This window comes from Epinephelus fuscoguttatus, linkage group LG6, assembly GCF_011397635.1.
Source record: "Epinephelus fuscoguttatus linkage group LG6, E.fuscoguttatus.final_Chr_v1".
NCBI lineage: Eukaryota > Metazoa > Chordata > Actinopteri > Perciformes > Serranidae > Epinephelus > Epinephelus fuscoguttatus.
The window spans coordinates 46162213-46168212 of NC_064757.1; the positions used below are offsets into that span (position 1 = coordinate 46162213).

At 44.4% G+C, this 6000-nt stretch overlaps 2 non-coding genes across 2 annotated transcripts; both read left to right on the forward strand.

The window, feature by feature from the left end:
* Positions 1–3318: 3318 nt before the first annotated feature.
* Positions 3319–3400, forward strand: trnas-gcu (transfer RNA serine (anticodon GCU)). Its single transcript has one exon. It is a non-coding gene; the product is annotated as a tRNA-Ser (tRNA).
* Positions 3401–3633: 233 nt separating this feature from the next.
* Positions 3634–3706, forward strand: trnaa-agc (transfer RNA alanine (anticodon AGC)). Its single transcript has one exon. It is a non-coding gene; the product is annotated as a tRNA-Ala (tRNA).
* The last annotated feature ends 2294 nt before the right edge of the window (positions 3707–6000 follow it).

The window sequence follows — 6000 nt, forward strand, 5'->3', positions numbered from 1 at the left end:
TCGTGTTTCAGCGCGTCGAGTTCAGATTCTGACTCACTGACCTTCGTTAAGACCTGATGGTGATGATGATGATGATGATGGTGATGATGATGATGATGGTGATGTCAGGAAACACTGAAAAATCATCATATAAAGATGATTTATGTTCAAATACAGACGAAACATCTCTGTTCAGATTCTCTCTGCTACCTGCCTGTGTGTGTGTGTGTGTGTGCGCGTGTATTGTGTGTGTGTGTGTGTGTGTGTGTGTGTGTGTGTGTGTATAAAGAGCTCTGCAGAGTGGAAAATGATTGCTTGTGAAGAGGTTGTTGTTGGACGTCAACAGGAAACACTAACAGCCTTAAGTGGCATTAAGAGTTTGTGTGTGTGTGTGTGTGTGTGTGTGTGTGTGTGCGTTGTAATAATGGGGGTCCTGTTTGTTGGACCATCTGGGGCTTTTCTCTCACACACACATTAAAGCAACTTAATAGAAAATATAGGACTGTGTGTGTGTGTGTGTGTGTGTGTGTGTGTGTTGGAGCCAGAAGCAGATAACTATAAAAAAACATTTAAAGCTCCAGTGTTTCAGATCTAAAGTGAATCTGATCTAATGGTTGTGTTCTGGTTCCCTCAGAATGACACGTTTATATCTCCACAGGGAGCAGGTCCTCGTCTACAGAGATCACCATGTTGCACCGCCATGTTTCTACAGTAGCCCAGAACGGACAAACCAAACACTGACTCTAGATAGAGACATTCATGTGTTCACGTTGGACACTGTAGTGAGAAACCAGTTTAAATCAGCTGGTGTGTGTGTTTCTGAGAGGAAGAGACCTCTGAGGATAATTCAGCTCCTCAGCAATCAACACTGAAGGAATTCTAACCAGGAGCAGTTTCAGCTGGTTGTAATCTGTAATCTGTAATCTGTAATCCTCACTGATCAACGACACTGAATCCTCCTGAGTCTGACACACTGGACCTTTAAATTCTGAGCGTTTTTTTTTTGTTGTTTTTTTAATTTCAGTTTAGATTTGAGGACATTGTGACATGTAAAAAATATACATAAATTTAGGGCTAAATATATTTGCAACATTTGAGCAAAACTTGGGCAGAATTTGGAGCTATATATGTTTTATATTTATGCAAAATTTGGAGCTTTAAATGTGCTACATGTGGGCAAAATTTCAGGTCTCCTTCCAGAGTGATTACATAGACCTGGACGGTCTGGAAAAGAGTGGCATGGAGGAAAGGAGGAGCAGATGAGGCAGGTGAAGCTACACCTATACCATTACTTTCTCCTGTGTCTGTAGCTGTGTCTCAAATCACATTCTTCTGTTAGTACCCTTCCATGTAATATACTGTGTGCACTATGTGCTTATTGGCATAGCAGGCGAATTTCGACAGGGTAGTGTTGTCTCAAACCAAACACGGACGTTGTGCACTCATCGGAAATGACGACCGCAAATTAGCTAGTTAGCAAACTAGCATTAGCATTCACGTTATCATTTGTGGTACCAAATCATTACAGACTGAATTAACCCAGTAAACACACTGCTGGCTTATACCTGACAACAGTATAGTGGTGCTTAGTGCAAAACACATGTATTTGTACAATGCAGCAACGTTCACGGTCGCACAGTCCTCGGCCGCCATTTCCAGTTTGAATAGTGGCCCCTCCCCTTCTGCTACGTAGCCAAGATGGCGACCATTGAGGGCGAGAAGTGTCCATAGTTCCACACTCAACTTCTTGACCGTTTTGAGTGCACCATCCAGGTACTCATAGTGCACTGCATTTTCCATACTTCCCAGTGTGAACGCACTCATGCACTCAAAATATTAAGTGTAAGTACAGAAGTACGCGATTTGAGACACAGCATAAGATTAAAGTGACTGAATTAAAGTACACAGTGGGAAACATCTGGTTATAAAGATAAACCATAGCTCAGCTTTTGTTACAGAGAACCTCCTCATCAGACGAGGGGCTTCAGGCAGTGACGCTTGAGGTGTTGTTGGATATAAAAGTGTCATCAGCATACAGACTAATGTTGGGCTGTACAGAGGTCACTGATAGCTGCATGAAACAGCTCTGGACTACAGGAACACTGCTACTTTTGGAGATATATTTGTGCTCTTATGTCTATTTTTCCAAGAGTTGGTGGTGCTTTTTGTGGCTGGTGTTAGAGTTACATTTTATTTTACCATTAAAACACTTTGTGACCTCGGATCTAAACTCAGTGAGAAAAACCTTATAAGTGACGGTCGCAGCAGAGACAAGAGAATAAACCTGAATTATCCTTCAAATCATTTCAGTTCACTTCAGTGTCTCAGAGAACACACACACACACACACACACACACACACACCGAGGCTTTCAGTTCACGGACCATTTGACTTTAGTACTCCCTCCTCTTTATCTTTAACCCCTGCTGAGCTCAACTCGTCTGAGCTGCTGATGGAGACACACAGACACGTGGCCAAAAGTATGTGGACAGCTGACCATGTGTGTCCATCACTGTGCTGCTCTGACAGCAGAACGTCAGAGAGGTCCAACCGTGATGACAGTGATCAGCATCACAGTCTCTGCTCTGGTTCATCTCACAGAGGCTCAGATCAGGACTCTGTGCAGACCAGTAAACTTCCTCATCAACAAACTGGAAACCATTAAGATTCAGTCCAGACTCCAGAGTCCTCAGACGTGCGTGGACGAGGCTGAACTCAGACAGGCGGTGATCAGAGCGTCTGTATTACTGCAGGCTGCTGCTTTTAGACGACTCATTACTGCGACCTCCTGCAGACTGAATCCATCACACATCTAAATGTATGGAGCCTCAAACTTTCCTCCCTCAGTCCACTGAGCACGCTCACAACACAGTACACGCAGCGCTGCGAGGTGATGATGATGAAGGTTATCAGTCGACACAGAGACAGAAAAACATCTGCAGGTTTTCTGTTCAATGTCAAGACGACATCAGATTTAAAGATTAGCTTCACGTCTCAGGTGAACTCTCCAGAGTCACATGTCTCATGTCTGAGGACAAAGACACATCCAGGACACAGACAGACGTCATATTGATGATGGTGGTGATGATGATGAGGTCAGGTGTAACTTAACATGCAGCACTAACAGGAGACAGTCGGTGCTTCTCAAAGTCAAGGAAGAAACAGGTTAGAAAGTGTGAGGTGCACTGTGCTGACTGTTTTTAAAACAACTGAACGCCACCGGGAAAAAAAAACACTTTATTGTTGCCAGGCAACCACCCCATCACCTCCGTATCCTAACCTTCCCGTGTGATGAGTTGGACTTTTACCGTTTTTTACTTTTAACAACAGCAGCCAGCAGATGAGGTGGCCGAGTGGTTAAGGCGATGGACTGCTAATCCATTGTGCTCTGCACGCGTGGGTTCGAATCCCATCCTCGTCGCAGGTTCTTTAGTCTGTCCTGAATGTGAGATGTCAACAAGATAACATGCTCCATTATCAGTGAAACAATCAGCTCAGATCCTCCAGACCTCGTCCAAAGCAGCCATCTGATATCTAACATACAGTTTCCATGTGAAAACAACATGTGTCTACACCAGAGTTTACTGATGGCTGCACTAAACGCACCACACACACACAGGAGGTGGGCGGAGCTACATGAGACATTCATTCACAGGGGAATTAGCTCAAATGGTAGAGCGCTCGCTTAGCATGCGAGAGGTAGCGGGATCGATGCCCGCATTCTCCACAAGACTTTACTTTCTCCTGAGTTTGTGATTAAAGTGACTGAACTAAAGAACACAGTGGGTCAGTATATGAAGGTCTGATGTAGCTCCGCCCACCTCCTGTGTGTGTGTGTGTGTGTGTGTGTGTGTGTGTGGTGCGTTCAGTGACTCAGATGTGGTTCCAGTGAATGCCACAGCTACAGTAAAAGCTGTCTTGTCAGTCAGACGGCTGATCAGCTGTTCATGGTTCTCTCTGAAGAACTGTGATCACAACCAACACACAGCTGCAAGTTTCCCGTCCTGTCAGAATCAGAACACCTTTATTCTCACTGTATCATTAAAGAACACGACAGCATTAGGAGCGCTGCTGCTGTCAGGTGCTGACAGTTAAAACCTCTTCCTCTATACATTCAACCATCCAATCCATCTAATGAAGCAGGATGTGGAGTTACGAGGTAACTTCAGGGTTAACTCTGGGTTTCAGTTCTGTGAAGCTGGTTCTCTTTTTCCAGGGATAAATCACCATGGTAACAGATGCTGAACAGGTGATCTGATCACATCCTGTCAACATCCCGACCTCTGACCAATCAGATCACTGAAGACAAAAGTATCCATGGACAAAACTCTGCAGTCTCAGGTAACAGGGAGAAAGTAAAGTCGGGCATCGATCCTGCTACCTCTCACATGCTAAGCGAGTGCTCTACCATTTGAGCTAACTCCCCTGTGTGAAGATTAGCATCCATGCTACACACTTCCAGTCTGAAATCTCGATGCTTGCGATGCTTCACGTTACTAGCCAAGTTTGAACACTAGAATATTTTATGTTGATGCGTGTCACACACATTAATCGATGAATGAACTTCGTCCAGTACGTCCTCGGTGTCATACGTCCCCAGAGGATCTCAATGCTGATTGGCTATCGCGGTGCGAATTGGCGCTGAAGTTGAGATTTTTCAACTCCCACGAAAGCGTATGACTCAAAATTGTGCTACTCGCTTCATTTGCACTGCTCAATTTGCATATTTCACATAACTTGTGCTCATCACACCCTTCGCGCTGCCTGGCAGGAATTTGCGACTCATCACGTCGTTACAGTGACTTTACGTGTAATTCACTTACGGCAATTGTTTTATTTGCGCCTGGTGTGAACACGTAACATATGTCATTTTGTGAGTCGTTGGCAAACAAGCTATGTTGTGTTTTGTGCATGAGAACATGTCGACCTCCTGACACAGACGGGGTCGTATCAGACGACAGGAACAAATGTGGTCGTACAGGCTGAAGGTCTTGTTGACGGTTGTTGGTGTCAGTGTTGCTACAGAACAACAATTTGTTGTTTCCAGAATTAATTTCAGGTGTTTTATAGATTCTTTGTATTTTTATTTGTGTCTGTGAACGTGCTGAGTTTCAGTGAAAGTTTGACAGACTGTGAAGGAGTGTGAGAGCTGAGGGTGAACGTACAGACGGTATAATGTCAGACTGATGGAGGATGAAGACAGAGGGACGGAGGAGGAGGAGGAGGAGGTGACGAAGAGGACTCATGTTTATCTGATGGATGTCAGACTGAATACAAACAGCCTGATTTCACACAGAACCAACCATCAGCTCCTGTGTGTGTGATATTAAAGGAAAGTCTTTACCTCCTGCAGAGACCCCTCACATCATCACACGATGTCATCATGTCGCCGCTCTTTTTCAATCTCCTCCGTTTAAACGTTTCTGCTGCTGGCGAGAGACAGAAAATATAGATCTGAGACCGACAACAACAACAACAACATTATCGCAGCTCTCAGACACACTGCGGGGTCCTGTCCTCTCACTGCTGTCCTGTCTCTCATTCAAACTTCACTTCTCTGCAGCAGACGGACACACTCATCTTTATCTTTCTATCAGACACGTTCAGCGAGACAAATCTGAAACCTGAGACACAATTTAAGTTTGTCACATTGTTTTCTGAGTTTAAAGCTGCGTCAGTCATTTCTGAGCCCGCTGACATTTTATCATCTCAAACAGTATTTAATCTGCGTCCTCATCCAGCAGTTACAGACCAACATCACGACTCATCATCGTCTACAGCCTGCTTATTTTTCAGAATAAAACACAGTAAACAGATGTGCAGTTTCTGTGTGTAATATTCTGACAGTTCCTTTTATTTTAGGTGGCAGCCTGCATCGAGTTGAAGACACCCAAGGAGGATCCTTTGGAGGTTTGATGGTGGTGGAAGATGGGATTTAAAACTTTAATCACAGAGCCTCTCCTGATTTGATTTAGCTTTAATTTCGCTTAGACGGCCTTCAGTTTCCTCTGTGTTTATACA